Genomic DNA, 16,174 nt, shown 5'->3' on the forward strand with positions numbered 1-16,174 from the left:
ATCATGGCACTTGAGGCGGAAGAAAACAAAGTCGTTGTTCATTACACAAAAAGTGTGTCCTTATGCGTCTCTCGCTTATATCTGTATAATCTCATCCAATTGGGGTAAAGATATACACACAAGCATCTTGAAATATATTTAACACCGCGTATTTTTACCTCATTTTAACGTCCAACAGTACTTATAGCTCCTCTGACAAGGGCATGATCTGTCTTCTGAAGGTTCGCAGTCTCGCCCTGATATCTTTCTCTCGTTCGTCGTCTGTCCCTCGCTGAGTTGATCCTCTCGTGGTTTCCCAGGCGGTACGGGACAGCTGCTCGACCAGACTCTCCTTCGATGTAGTCACATTAACTGGAAGTCCTCTGTCCTTCATGTCTGTAGTCGCCTCCTCCGCCGTCTGATACAGAACTATTCCATCCTCATAAAACACTCGTAGTTTTCCCGGGAACGGAGTATGGAAGCGGATATTTTTCTGCTTTAACACCCGCTTCGCCTCTACGTACTCCTTTCTCTTCTGCAGTACTACTGGAGGGTAATCATGGTCAAAGAATATTAATTTCCCATTCAGAAAAACTTTCTTCTTTTCCCAAGCTCTACGTAGGATCTCTTCTTTAACCCTATAGCGGAGAAATTTGACTATTATTGATCGCGTTTTATCTTGCCTGTCTCCGGCGGGTCTTAATGCCAGCGCCCGATGTGCTCTCTCGATGCCAAACTCCTCGTTAGGGTTTATCTTCAGAGTGTCCCGCAGTAGTTTTTCCACAAAGTCCACCATAGACGAGCCCTTGGCTCCTTCCGGGACATTATAGATCCTTAAATTTTTTTCGTCGGGATCTTCCTTCATAGTCAAGTAGCTTATTTTCTTGTTGATGCATGACTTGTAGAAGATAACTCTTACGTAGTTAAACTAAAATACTCTTTGAGAGTTAATATATAAACTCTTAACACCAAGTGTTAAATTATCAACTCCAGACAGATTTGGTGTTTAACACTAAATCAGAGTTAACGTACCAACTCTCCAAAAAGAGTTAAATTAACACTCTCTGGTGTGGATCCATATAGACACTTTAATAGTGTTGAAATCAAATCCGACAGTGTTAATTTGGACATGCTGGATTTGCTGTGTACATATGCTATTCTACCTGCTTTTAAACCATTTAAAATTACAATTCATAGTTTTATATGTGAATTTTGCAAAAAAGAGTGAGCAAATATTTCCACATCAAGATGTGCCATGCTAATAGGTTCCTACCCAAAAAGACTGATTAGAGTGATAAAAGGCAAAGGTGCTGCAACAAAGTATTAGTTTAAGGGTGTGCATATTTGTGCAACCGGGTTATTTTAAGTTTTTTATTTTCACCTGTGATCTTGTGTCACCATTACTCTCTGAGCTTTGTGTTGGTTCTTCTGTCACCTGACAAATAGAACATACATGACAATAAGAATAAAATGTGGAGCTGCTTCGGTGTTTCTGTCACTTTGTGCAGATCTTGACTCGTCAGTAATGTTTGTAGGCTGAGTGCATTTTTAAAACAATTTGTGCAAACTGCACTACAAGGTTTTATTTTTATTTATTTGCAAAATCATGACTACCTCGTTATATTTTGTCTCAAAAATGAACCCTATGAATATGTCAGTGCCATTAGGATGAAATTATTGTGTCACCAACATTTTAACATTAGACATATAATTTTAACAGCCTCTGTAAACTAATATCCTGGCTCGCTCGACGCTGCCGTTTTCTCTGACAGTTTCAATCAAAATTAGAAATGCTGCTCAGAGACTGAGAGAACTAATAGTGCTGCCTGTTGTGCAGTTAGTTTCCAAAACACGTTATTCATTGTTACATACAATTTTAGACTGATGTGGGCCAAAGCCTAGCATAGCCTGTAATGTTATTGTGATGGACACATTTTATGAGTGAGCTTGACTTTAAGTAACTTACAGGTTTCTTTGAAAAACACTTTCTTATATCCAGGTTCTTCCTTTTTGCTGCCACCCACCTCTGCTCCTTGCAGGCCCTAGCAGCGCAGGCTTGCCGCTGCTAAAACTAAACAGTAGTGGTGTGCGGATCGATACTGAAATATCGATTCTTCCGATACCAGCAATTTATGTTCTAGAATCGATTCTCATATTATAATATCGATATTTTAGTACTCTGGGGTAAATTTGTAGTTTTTCCATTAAAATGAACGCAGTGGAAAGAAACTATATCATTCGGATCGTCTAATTTGGAAGGAACTACTTCCTCTTACGCCTTTCATAGTCATATGCGAAATACGGCTGTATAAATGTGTCGCAGCCCATGGCGTGCACACTCACAACAATGGCTGAGCGCAAACAGAGTCCTGTGTGGATGCGTTTTACCTCCACAAACAGCCCAGGCGCGGTTTGTGATATATGTGGCAAAACAGTGAGGTGTTGTGGCAACAGCACTGACGTCGTCAAACACCTCGGAGTAAATCACATCACAGAATATGATGAGCTTATGTTGAGGTGAACTGAAGAGGAGGACAGGGACAGGTGCTGCTAGAGCGAGACAGACGTCTCTCGCAGAGTCCTTTAGTGCTGCAGGCAGGCAACATGCTCAAATAGCGCACAACGTCAGTTTTTTTTTTATTTCTATATGATTATTCTGCATTATTAAGCAATAAAAACAAGTTGTCTGATGTCCTCTAATCATTATGAAGCAATATGGTTATGTTATTATTACAATTACACAATACAATTATATATTGTATTATGTAATGCAATGAAACATTACGTTTTTGTACAGAGTATCCGTATCGGATCAGTATCACCGATTACTCGAGATTACTTGGTATCGGTTCGGAAAGGAAATCAGTGGTATCGCACATCACTACTAAACAGAGCTCCCTGAAAGGCACAGCCAATCACATTGGCCATATTTGTCACATGACGTAGGACTCCAGTAGAGAACGTAATTTAACTCTTTCTGCACCGCTGGGTGAATGAGACGTTGACAGATTGTTTTTTTCTTTCTTTCTATCGGGTTTGTTTTTCTTTTCTCGAAGAGATCAAATTATTGGTGGGGACACGTCCCTCCCGTCCATGCAAAATCTACGCCTTTGCTCACCTGCCTCAGCTCCACCTTCCTCCTCCTTCTCCTCTCAACGGAGGCTCAATACTTTCACTTTCACTACTCCTCCCTAAACACAGCGGATGCTGGGACTTGTAGTTTTTTCCTTCCGGTTCGGTCTTCCTCTTTGTTTTTTTTTGTGTTTGTGTTCAAGTTATTTCGATCATGAAGACATAGGGTTGCCAACTCCCTGAAAAATAAATAAGGGACACCTCGTGGCCAGGGCCGGGCAACCCAGTTGTCTTCACCCTTCCCAGTGTGGTGAATTTTTTAGCTCTTTTTTTTGTGTGTGAAATTATTATTTAACCATTTGACTTGAATTTGATTTAAGCAGATGCATATTCTTTGTAATATGACCACATGGGAAACAAATGATCATTTAGCCATTTATTTTTAGCTCAAAATGACAACATTAACACAGTAAAACACGTCTCTTTCTTAAACAGAAGCCTTCATGCTTAACTTTTGAGAATAAAAGTAAATCTTTCTTTAAAAGAACTCTGTCCTGCTTAACTTAAAATTATATAAATTAATAGAAAACAATAGAACAAAAATATTCTTGTAACAGTGCACATTTAGTGCATTTAGTGCAATTGGCTTCAGCTGAGGTATTATTTCAGCTTTTCTAAAGCTAATCAGCTGCTCCTGTTTGTAAACCCACTTTTTCCCATGATTACGCATCATAACTCATCATCATTATTCATCTATGTATTACTTTTATGTATTAGTGATCTATTTGTTGTAATCATCTATCCTTGCAGTTGTTTATTACACAAAATAAATTATATTATCACACTTCTGGCCACATAGCGCTGATATTCACTGCACATGCCCATATTAACCTTAACCAGAGGGTTTAAAAAACAAACCAGTGTTTACATACCATATCTGCTTCTGCCGTGGCCTGGTGGACAAGAAATTGGTTAAGGGTTCCCCGAGCTTTCACGCCCCTCATGTTCTTGATGTGCCCACCATTAGAAGCATGCCTATGGAAAAAGTGCGCCGGCACACAGTGCAGTGCGCTTTATAGGTGTTATGGTGACCTTTTCCAGCCAGGTGGCACAGTGTGAGCACTCAGGTCGCATCAGAGCATCGGGCGGTATAGTGTGAGACCTGCATCGTGACCTACGAACTTATAACCCCTGCGAGTCAATCGTGCAGTTTGAAAATCGCACAGTGTCTGCCCAGCTTTAGGTGTACTGTCGTCCGAGACTGCACCGCAGTGTCGGCGTTTGTTTCCCCATTGGCCAGGGCTGGACTGGGACAAAAACTCAGCATTTTGACTACAATACCATTGTAGTCAGTCACAGCAGGGAAGCAGCTCTATGCCATCTACCAGCATAGCAGAAGAGGGAGATATAGAAACAGATGAAGCCGCGACCAATGCAGCAACAGGTTCAGTTAGGCCTACAGACACTGATGTAGTGCTCTCTGAAGACCACAATGAGGAAGAACAGATCGATCACATAATGTCAAAGTTAGCAGCTTTACAATACCCAACAGATCCAACACACATCCATACATTTAAAATAAAGCGCAATGACAGATACGTTTCAATGTGCTGCAATGTGGGCCCATGTCAGCCTGATATACCTTACCCAAAAACTGAGGGGAGATCATTCCAGAAACAGTGGTTTTCTGCTAATGTGTGGCTGGAATACTCACCCACTGCTAATTCAATGCATTGTTTTAGTTGTCGGCTTTTCCTCTCGGATGAAAAATATAAAAGCAGAACAGCCTGGACAACTGATGGCATCAGAAAGTGGAGTACTGCTCTTGAAAAAATCAAACAACACTCCAGCGCAGAGATGCACATGACAAGCATGGTTAGATGGATCAATTTCCAGAAAAAGGCCCTTCAGTCTGCATTTGATGTTTCAGACGTAAAAGGGGTGGAAGTTAGAGAGCGAGAGAGGCAGACAAACAAAGAAATCCTGTCAAGATTAATTGACCTAACAGTGTATCTTGCACGTCAGGGACAAGCATTCCAAGGTCATGATGAGAGTGAGTCCAGTGATAACCGTGGCAATTTTCGTGAATTAGTCAATGTATTTTCCCGCTACGATAGTGTGCTGAAAATGCACTTGGAAAAAATTGCCACAGTTAAAGCCACCAAGACAAGGCCCCAGGTGTCACTGCTTTCCAACAGAAGTCAAAATGACATCATTGCAGCACTAGGAACTTACATCAGGAAGGAGATACAACGTGAAATAAAAGAGGCTGAAATGTATTCCATTCTACTTGATGAAACCTCTGATGTTTCACACAAAGAGCAAGTGTCATTTGTTGTGCGATATTTTCATCATATGCAAATAAAGGAGAGATTCATCAAAGTGTGCAATGTTGATACAACTACAGGCCAGGAGCTGGAGAATACAGTGTTCTTGCTTCTGCAAAAGAATGGCCTAGAGATGAAGAACATGTATGGTCAAGGCTATGATGGAGCAGCCAACATGAGTGGCATGTATAAAGGTCTCCAAGCTAGAATCCGTGCACACAATGAGAAGGCCCTCTATGTGCACTGCAAAGCCCATTGCCTCAATTTGGTACTAGTGGAGGCATCAAAGTCCAGCAAGCATTTTGTGACATTTTTCAACTTGGTGGAGAAATTGTATGCCTTTTGCTCAGGCTCCCCAAAGCGTCATGCTGCCTTGGTCAAATTTCAGGAGTCTCTCTTTCCTGGACAACGTGTTATGGAGCTCCAGCAGCTGTCAGATACTCGATGGGCTTGCAGGGAAAAAGCACTGAAGGCACTTCAGAGAAATTTGAAAGCCATTTTGATGCTCCTTGATGACATCAGTGACAGTGACCCACCTAACCTGGCCCAAGGTGATGCTCAGATGTACAGAAATGCCATTAATTTTATGTTCATTCTCTGCATGGAAATCACCACACCAGTATTCAAAGTCACTGCTTTGGCATCAGATTCTCTGCAGGAAGAAGGGTTGGACCATTCCACTGCCTACAAGGTAATTGATGGTGTGCTTCACACATTGCAAACCATGAGGTCTGAGGAGAAATTTGGAGAGATATTTAGATGTGCATCAGAGAAGGCAGAGAGTTTCAACATTCCAGTACCTACCGTGGTGCCTGGTCAGGAGAGAAAGCGGAAAGTTCCAGTGCGTTTCCAACACAGCACCACAGTGTCTCAAGTAGGTGCTCAGTTTGAGTCAGTGGAGGCATATTTCAGGAGTGGTGTATATTTCACCTTTCTGGACATCATGACTGGGGAACTGAACAGGAGGTTCAAAGGGGACAATACTGGAAGCCCAACGGCCAGAATCATTCAGTCCTTCCAGCCCTTAACTGTGCATGCTAACTGGGTAGGCCCACCAAACCCAGAAGCCATTGAAGCTGTCCACATCCTCTGTGAATTCTATGGAGAAGATGAGGACCAGCTCAAAACAGAATTAAAGGTCTTCCACTCCAGCTTTAGTTCAAAAGACCTCAGAGAAATATTTCTGATACTGAGGGAAAACAATGGCCAGCTGATCTTTCCTGCCTTTGTCAAAATGATTCAGATCTACGCAACACTACCAGTGACAACTGCGACAGTTGAAAGATCCTTTTCAAAGCTAAAAATAATCAAAAATAAACTAAGAAGTTTGTGTGGAGAAGAAAGGTTGTCTGATCTCCTCTTGTTGGCCATTGAGAAAGATGTGGAGATCAATTACAACGAGGTCATCAACATCTACAAAGACATGGCACCAAGGATGCTTCTTTAGAGCAGTACACTCCATTTAATGGACACTTGAGAATATGTATGTATATAGTTTAGAGTTGGATACAGATTTTATCTTTTTGTGGTGTGATTTTTGATTTTTAGAGAATGTTTTGAAATAAAAGTCAAATTGAATTTAACCTGTGCGATTTTTTTATTATAAAAAGAAAAGGTTTTCCACATATGCAAAAAGTGCCCTTTTTTACCCCTGGAGCACTTGCCCCCCAAAATGTCTGTGCACGCCACTGTGTATGATATACATTTTACATCAGATAAAAACTTTGGTTGTAAGATTCAGATAATTATTTGTTAAAAGTGAGACATTTTAAATGAGAATAAGAAAGAAAAGTGTTTCTTTGTGCCCCCCTCTCCCTGTTAATGCCCTACCTGCCCCCCTGGCAACACTTTGCTAAACTCGCCCCTGCACAGTTACCAGCTGTCAGCTACACAAAAAAGGATCCTGGTGTTATTTGTCTCTCAGAAACAGTTCATAACTTCCCTTCAACTCATTCATGTCACCTGAAAGGTAAACCTGTTTCTCCATCACCTGTTCAGCTCTGATGATTCAGTAAGGACATCTCCTGGTTTCATCTTCATGTTTCCCTCTCACCACATATCCAAACTGATATTATGACCAGCAGCTTTACAGCTGTGGCTCAGCATGAACGTTTTCTTTTGGTTTTTTTCTGCCCATGCCTGTGATGCCGCCCCCACCACGCTTTAATCATAGACTGTATTTTAGGTGTTGCATTTCTTCTTGTTAATTGCGTAGAATGATGCACAGAGTGAACCTCAGCCAAGACCAGTGCGCTGGAAAAAATGTGACAGACAGGGAGATTTTATTCCTCAAAGGCCATCATCCAGTCGAAGTACTAGTTACCATGTGGTCAGTGTTCACACAACCATTGATTTTATCTCACAACTTGTTTTCACCAAAGAATTTCAGTAAGTAAATATTCTTCGATCTCTTTTTTCCCCCAGTGTCTGCAGATCAGCATCAATGTCCACGTGAAGAACCTAGTTATGTTGCCAGTGTCAACCCAACAAAAGGTACTTTACCTTCTTTTATATGTTGTGATTCCTTTTTTAAAGTTTACTTTTATATTTGTTGTTATAGTTGAGTTAGGCAGGGCTTTTGTGCAGTCCTAAGAAACATACTGCCTAGAGTGTTTTTCACTTTGTGGAAGAGTTTCTTTATTTTTTTCTGTTAGTGTGTGGAACTGAGGTGCTTCGTCAGGAGCTCCTTCAGTTGTTGGAGGATGGAGAAGAGGACGCAGCCATGACTTGTGAGACGTCGTCTGAGGCAGCTGCTACTCACTGGGAGATCAGAAACATGGTGTCCTCGCAAAAGTGGAAAGAGGCCAGGCCTTGTCTTATAGACAATATGTTAGCTACTCTGGATCCACAGTCACACCGTGTGTGTCAGTGTGGCAAACAAGTAGTTGTGAGGTGTCTGGACTGCCTGTCTCTTCCATTCCTTTGTGCTGACTGTGATATTGCAGTTCACACACGCTTTGTCCTGCACAGCAGAGAGGCAGTAACAGGAGGGTTTTTGAAGCCTTCATCAGAGTTTCACAGGCCAATAGGTACGGTTTTTAAGTCCTATGCATTTCTTTCTATGTACTATGAGTGTGTGCTGTTATTGTATATTTATTGTGTATCAGTTCATTTCTAATTCTTTTTGTATATATTGTGTGTTTTAATGTTAGTTCGGCTGTTGCCTGTGCAAAGGCCAGACTGTGTGTGACTGCCCAGCAGGTAACGTTGAGGTTTCACCCGGTGCAATTGTGGCTCTTGTAACCATAAATGGTAAGTTGCTCTTTTGTCACACACTACATACACAATAGACGTGTTTGCAGGTTTTAGTGCAAATTGTACATTGCTACATTGTTTTGAATTACCCTCGGCCCGCAGTATATGTGGGCACCTGTCAAAGGTCATTTGGATTTACCAGACCGCTTTGAAAACAACATGAAATCTTCACAACATGAAAAAAATGAATGTCTTTGTTGAGCCATGACTGGATTTCTCCTTATCCTTCCTAAAGGCCGTTATAACCTTGCACTGCCAGTGGTGAGCTGCACCAGCTGTGACCTAATGTGGTCCCCCTCAGTTAAGGACTTCCAGGGTGGTGGATATTGGCCTGGCACCTTAAATTTCTGCACCCTGTTTTCAATGGATGTCTTTGAGTCTTTCTATGACATTAAGAAGCTGCACCAGGGATGTCACTTAAGGCGTTTGTCAAAGTGCTGGATGAAAGAACAGCCCATTTTGGAAGGGTGAGTTTCTAAATTTGTCAAGTTTAAGGAAATTGTGCAAATCAATGTTTATGATGACTGTCCTTGAATATTCTGTTGTTTGTCCTCTACTTAAAAGACTGGCCGAATATCAGCTGATGCCTTCAGTAAAAGCTTCTTGGAGTGGAGTGCTGTAAAGTGCTGTAAAGTGTGAGGTGGACAGGATGTGCAAGGAGCCATGCTTTAGCTGCCCTGCCTGCACTCCAGACATGCTCGCCGTGTCAGTTGATGGAAACCACAAGCTTTATCGCTTTCAATCAAATGCAAGGTACGTTATGCATTGTGGACATAAATCAAATATGGATTTGTACAAAAATTGCATTTTGATGTTTCTTTTCAAACAACTGTCACTGTGTTCGTTCAGCACTTCAGAGCAGGGGAACTTTGAAGGTGTCTTCATTGAAGAAGATGAGGAAGTTGCTGAGTTTGTGAAATACATCCAGAGACACACAAATGATGTAAGATACACATATATATCAGTGCTGTCAGCGTTAATCTTGTTAAAATGACGTTAACGCCATAACCATATACTCATACGTGTGTGTGTGTGGATACATATTTGGATGGGTGGATATTTATTTTGTTTTTCTCTTGGTGTTGTCGTAATACTATTTACTTGACTTTATCTTAATGCATACTTCATTTTGTCACCATGTGTATTTAACAAAAAAAATGATGCAGTGATAAGTGGAACAAAATTCTTTCTTTCAAATTCAAATGATTCATGTTATGCAACAAATAATGTTTAACACATTAATTTTGAGGAAGCATTTTTGCTATCACTCGCAGCTCAATTCACTTTGATTTCCTTTTGTTTCCAGATTCAGATCAATCATGGGAGTGGCTCTTCAGTTTGGTTTCTGTAGCTAACTGACCTGTTCAAATGTGTTAAGGCTTAATAAAACCAAAGTTCTTACAGGCTACCAGCCAGTGGCAAGGCAAGGCAAGTTTATTTGTATAGCACAATTCAACAGCAAGGTGATTCAAAGTGCTTTACAGAGACATTAGAAACAAAAACAAATAAAAAGCATGATTTAAAATTGATTAAAACAAGCAAATAAACTAACTAATTAACAAACAAACAAACAAACAAACAAAACAGTATATAAAATAAAAACAGATAAAATCAGAACAGTAGATAAAATCAGTAGTTAATGTAAGTTTTGAAATTTAAGCTTAAAAGTGTGGATTTGGTGCTTTATTCAAATGCAGCTGAGAACAGGTGAGTCTTCAACCTGGATTTAAATAAACAGAGTGTTTCAGCTGATCTGAGGCTTTCTGGGAGTTTGTTCCAGATATAAGGAGCATAAAAGCTGAATGCAGCTTCTCCGTGTCTGGTTCTGACTCTGGGAACTGATAAAAGACCGGATCCAGATGACCTGAGGGATCTGGAAGGTTCATACTGGGTCAGGAGGTCATTGATGTATTTTGGTCCTAAACCATTCAGAGCTTTATAGACCAGCATTAGAACTTTAAAGTCTATCCTCTGACGGACAGGCAGCCAGTGTAAAGACCTCAGAGCTGGACTGATGTGGTCCACTTTTTTGGTCTTAGTAAGGACTCGAGCAGCAGAGTTCTGAATGAGCTGTAGTTGTCTGACTGATTTTTTAGGTAGACCTGTAAAGATGCTGTTACAGTAATCAAGCCTACTAAAGATGAATGCATGGACTAGTTTTTCCAGGTCCTGTTGAGACATCAGATCTTTTATCCTTGAAATATTCTTGAGGTGATAGTAAGCTGACTTTGTTATTGTCTTAATGTGTTTTTCTAAGTTTAGGTCTGCATCCATCACTACACCCAAATTTCTCGCCTGGTTTGTGGTTTTTAGATGTATAGATTGAAGTTCTCTGGTGACCTGTAATCGTTTTTCTTTGGCGCCAAAGACTATTACCTCAGTTTTGTTTTTGTTTAGCTGGAGAAAATTGTGGCACAACCAGTCATTGATTTCCTCAATGCATTTACCAAGAGCCTGCACAGGGCCTTGGTCTCCTGGTGACATTGTGATATATATTTGTGTGTCATCTGCATAGCTGTGATAGTTTATTTTGTTGTTGTTTATAATCTGTGCCAGTGGGAGCATGTAAATGTTAAACAGAAGGGGTCCCAAGATGGAACCTTGGGGAACTCCACATGTGATACTTGTCTGCTCAGATGTGAAGTTACCTATTGATACAAAGAATTTCCTGTTTTCTAAGTATGTTTTGAACCAGTTTAGTACAGTTCCTGAAAGACCTGTCCAGTTCTCCAGTCGTTTGAGTAATATGTTGTGGTCAACTGTATCAAATGCTGCACTGAGATCCAGTAAAACTAAGACTGACATTTTTCCACTGTCTGTATTCAGACATATGTCATTAAACACTTTGGTCAGAGCGGTTTCAGTGCTGTGGTTCTGTCTAAAACCTGACTGGAAGGCATCGTAGCAATTATTCTGTTTTAAGAAGTAATTGAGCTGTTGAGAAACTGCTTTTTCAATGATCTTACTTAAAAATGGGAGATTTGAGATCGGCCTGTAGTTTTTCATTTGTGTCTTGTCAAGATTGTCCTTTTTCAGTATAGGTTTTATTACAGCAGTTTTTAGTGATTCTGGAAACACACCTGATAATAAAGAAAAGTTGACGATCTGTAACAGGTCTGACTCTAAAGTCTTTGAGACCTTTTTGAAAAAACTTGTTGGCAGGACATCTAAACAGCAGGAGGAGGAGTTCAGTTGACCTAAGATGTCCTCCAGGTCTTTGCTGTTAATAGGTTTAAACTGTTTCATGGTATTTAAACAGTTTTTTGGTGGACACAGTACATATCCTGGATCTGCTGTTGATGTACCAGTTGCATCAGGTTGAGGTCGAATGTTACTATTGACCTCAGGCAGTCAATAGTAACATTTTATCAGACCCAAAAGTGCAACAAGTAATGCTGTAAAAACAAAAATTAGTAACTTTTAAACTTTTCTTTGCATCTCACTCAAAAATAAAGACCTGCCTTACTACAAACAAAAGCTTGTCAGTCCAACAAACCCCACCCTGTAGTTGCTGTGATGCGTGTTTTCAAGCTATATAACACAGACTATTTGTTTTTCCCTGAGTAAACCAGCAGATGATAGTAACGTGCACGTGAGCCTGGTTGTGAGTGTTGTACTTGTCTGAGCAACGCCCAGTAGAAACTGACTGTTAGTCAAACCTGAGTAATTATACAAGTTTGAACTGGTCTAGTTCACTGTGGTTATTTTCCGTGTGAAACTCAAGTGTATTGATTCGCTTCCACACACACTTTAATTTGTAGTTCAAATGCATTCTTTGCCTTTGAACATTAAATCTGTTGCAATAATTTGTACAGAGCTGCATGAGATATCAAGACTGTAACAGTTCTCCAAAACCACATTCAAGTTAACGCCTCCATTATTGGGCCACAGTTTGTGTTGATACCTGAATTTTTATTTAGAGAGAAAAAAAAACAAAAAAAAAACAACTTTTTACCTCAGGCCTGATCAGCTGATTATGACTACATAATGAACAAAACTCAAATCCATTATTGTAAAATGTTTCCAGTTTACTCTTCATGTGAACAACCTGCAAAGATCACAGCTTTCATTAGACCAACATGCCTCAGTGACTCATTAACAGCTTCAACTATCACAATACAAGAAGATGGAACCATGACATGATACTGGAAATGTTTCCGTTTCAGAGTAATTGAAAACCAAGATGCACCCCATGTGAACTGTTGTATTCAAGGATTCATTCAATATATTTTTTACTCAACCAAAATTTCTGTGATTCTTGAAATTGGCAATAAATGCCATTGAAGCTGGCATTTATTTTCTGTTGAGAAGTTCTCTTGTGTGTTTTCCTGAAATTTGGATTTTGGCTTTTGACTTCTCTGGATTTTTGGGTTAGTTTTTTAATCCTTTCTGCCTGTGAGTTCACATTTTGGTTCTCATATACCCACAGCTACGAGGAGTAAAAACTTCAGGACTCTAGTGGAACATTCTAAAGTGCAGATTTAAGAGTGGATATTTTTTTTACAGGTTTTATTGATTATTTGTAAAAAAAAAAAAAAGAAAAAAAAAGACTAAAGTAAAAAAAAGAGTTGTCTTTAATAAGTCCCTTAAACCTTTAATGGAGTTAGATTGGTTTTAGGGATTTTTTATCATTTTTTTTTTTTAAATTAACCACACTAAGAAGTGTGGAAATGATTTAAATGTGTCGTTGTGCAGTTAAAGCTGTTTATGTGACACCCTGACCTCCTGTGGAGCAGCTCTGAAAGAAATAGTCAATCGGCAGAGGACACATCGACAGTTTAGTCCATTCACAGAAGAAAAGACCAGAGAAAGGCCTGGACGTCCACAGAAGCCACGTGTGGATGATCCAGATCCTATCACAGTAAAAAAAAGCCTTCATCACAACATCAGCTCTCAAGGAGGGAGACCATCATTACCCAAGCCTTCCATTAAGAGAGTTCATTGTAAATCCAGTGTTTGTAACTGTCTCTAAAGCCAAACACCAAAACAGACCACATAAAAGTAAAAATTAATACAAGCTCAATTTATCTATTCTGTTGGTTATGATTAACAGAGCAAACAGTGGATCATGACAGATACATTTTTCTGTTTCAGTAATTCTTGTTTACCTGCTGTTGTCATACACTTTCTTATGAAAAAGAGTCAATATACTTTGTTTTTTTAAAACTAAGAAAAAAGGGGGTTGTGTTTGTACAATATCTAAATGTATGTATTTTTTCTAAATTGTGCTAAATTTGCCCACAGAAATTTGCCCATTTTGTACTGAAATCCAGCGACTGAATACCTTCTGTAACATCGCCACTTTGAATAAAATTATCTTTGTTTTTAGGCAGCAGTTCATTTTTTGGTAATTCATAAATGTGTGTAAATATGATGTTAAGACGACTGTGTATTTATCTTTCAATTTTCTGAGTGATTGACAGACTGATTTATGATATGTTAACATGATAAATTTTGTCAGTCTAATCCCATCAGGATAACAAATATTTACTTCCTGTTGTAGAAAATCCATTAGTTTGTGAAGCAGTGTTTTGAATCAGATACTTACATATTTAATATTTATCTGAACTCCAGATATCAAATGTCATCTGTTCATCAAACTATTTGATTCCAGCCACACTAGAATTTCACATGTCAAATCACAAAAAAGTGATCTATAATATAATAAATATATAAATATATAAGTTTATGGTAAAAAGAAGAGAGACTTACAGGTTGTTCAAACAGAGCAGAAGCTGAAGAATCTCTACTATACACCCAAGGTTTGTCACTGTGTTCTTGTCTCAACTCGTGTTGTCTGGCTCCAAATGTTCATCAGCTTTGCTTGTTTTTCTTGTTTGTATTTATTTCTCCACCAATTTGATTAAGGGTGCATTGGGAATATAAAATACCATAAAGGCACAAATAAGTCACATAAAAAACAAACAAACAAACAAAAAACAGCACAGAGTGATAAAAAAGTTTACATTTATTTTTTATATCTCTCTTTGAATGTGTTGGTGTGAGATTCTATCCAGAAAGAAGAAAACAGGAAACTGAGAATAATACACAAATTATTTCATTTAAAAATAGTTTTAAATATTCTTGTTACTGCAGTCAGTAGGTTTTAATTTGTTTAGAATAAATTCATAATTATTCTATAGATGTCACATTGACTCCAGAAAAAAATAAAATAATATAAATATATATATATAATATAAAAACATAATATCCATCCATCCATTCGCTACCGCTTATCCTTTTTCAGGGTCACGGGGGGTGCTGGAGCCAATCCCAGCACATAATATCCCAAAACATAATATAAAAATAAAATAATAAATAATAAATAAATGCTTCAAAGTGTTAAAAGGGCACGAAAGAGAGCATGTGAGCACAAAGGCATGACCATGGCAGTCAAGAAAAAAAAGGTTAACCGCTGTGTTTCAAACCAACCCATTCTTTCTACATCTCAACCCCATTAAATGATCTGGCTGTTTGCTCTCATTTACATGTCGTCTCAGGCCTAAATGTTTGCTTATTCCAGTATCATTCCATAGATGTTTTCTAATCTAATCGAGGATGTATTCCCTGCTGGTAAAATTAATAATGTAGTTAACAAGTAGAAAAACAAAATATGTGAGTGCCCTGTGTGAGAAAACAATTTGGTTTATTCTGCTGATACCCCTCCATTATCCAAGTGTGTGCTTTTTTAATGACTTAAAAGTATAAAACCTCAATTTCACTTCCATGAATACAAACTTTGTGTCGTGGATTATGAATCTATAGATTAAAGGTCATGATTACTTCACAGCCTGGCTTGAGACAGAGTTGTGAGACTGTCAGTCTACATTGTCTCTGCAGAAAATGACCCTATGAAACAAACTACAGCTGATTATTTTACACACACCAGACTGGATTTATTTAACCTCCCAGCTTCAGGACACATTTGATCATTTTAAACTAAAATATCAATCATCATATGTTAAAAATGGCATTAAAATCAGCTGACTACACTTCCTGCAGGTGAAGAAATAAAGTAGAATTTTATTACAGCTATAAATTTTGTGAACAGCAATGTTAACATTACTTTTATTTTTGTTACACAGAACTATAAAAACAAGAACTTGTGAGCTGCAGCCACATAAGTCTAATTTCCCCCTGAGGAAACCTGCAGATAATGTGCACTCCATGTCAGTGTTTTTTTTATCATGGTTTGCAATCCATACCGGGTGCTCTGCCATGGTGATGTGTCCTCATGTTCCACACACACTTTAGTATGCAGTGTGTGTTTCCACTTTGCCTTTGAACATTAATATATTATTAAAGAATATTTCTTTAGTGGGAAGAAGGAACAAAAGACAGGGAAACAGTGCAGCTGCTCAACATCTGGAAGCCCCCCCTACACAACCAGAACTTTGTTTTTGTTGTTTGTGCAACAAGGATTTCTGCTTCTTTGAGGAGCACAATGCAGCTGGAATTTAGGAGTTACCCTCCTGAGCTGAAAATTTACATTTACATTTGCAATGATTGATTACACAGCAGTGGGGAGTAGATGTCATCAC

The 16,174-nt window shown here is 39.0% G+C and overlaps 1 pseudogene; it reads right to left on the reverse strand.

Annotated features, from left to right (window-relative positions):
* LOC113034810 (uncharacterized) overlaps nucleotides 1-16,174 on the reverse strand; it is a 234,154-nt pseudogene that overhangs the window by 107,953 nt on the left and 110,027 nt on the right.

Source organism: Astatotilapia calliptera, chromosome 13, assembly GCF_900246225.1.
Source record: "Astatotilapia calliptera chromosome 13, fAstCal1.2, whole genome shotgun sequence".
Lineage (NCBI taxonomy): Eukaryota > Metazoa > Chordata > Actinopteri > Cichliformes > Cichlidae > Astatotilapia > Astatotilapia calliptera.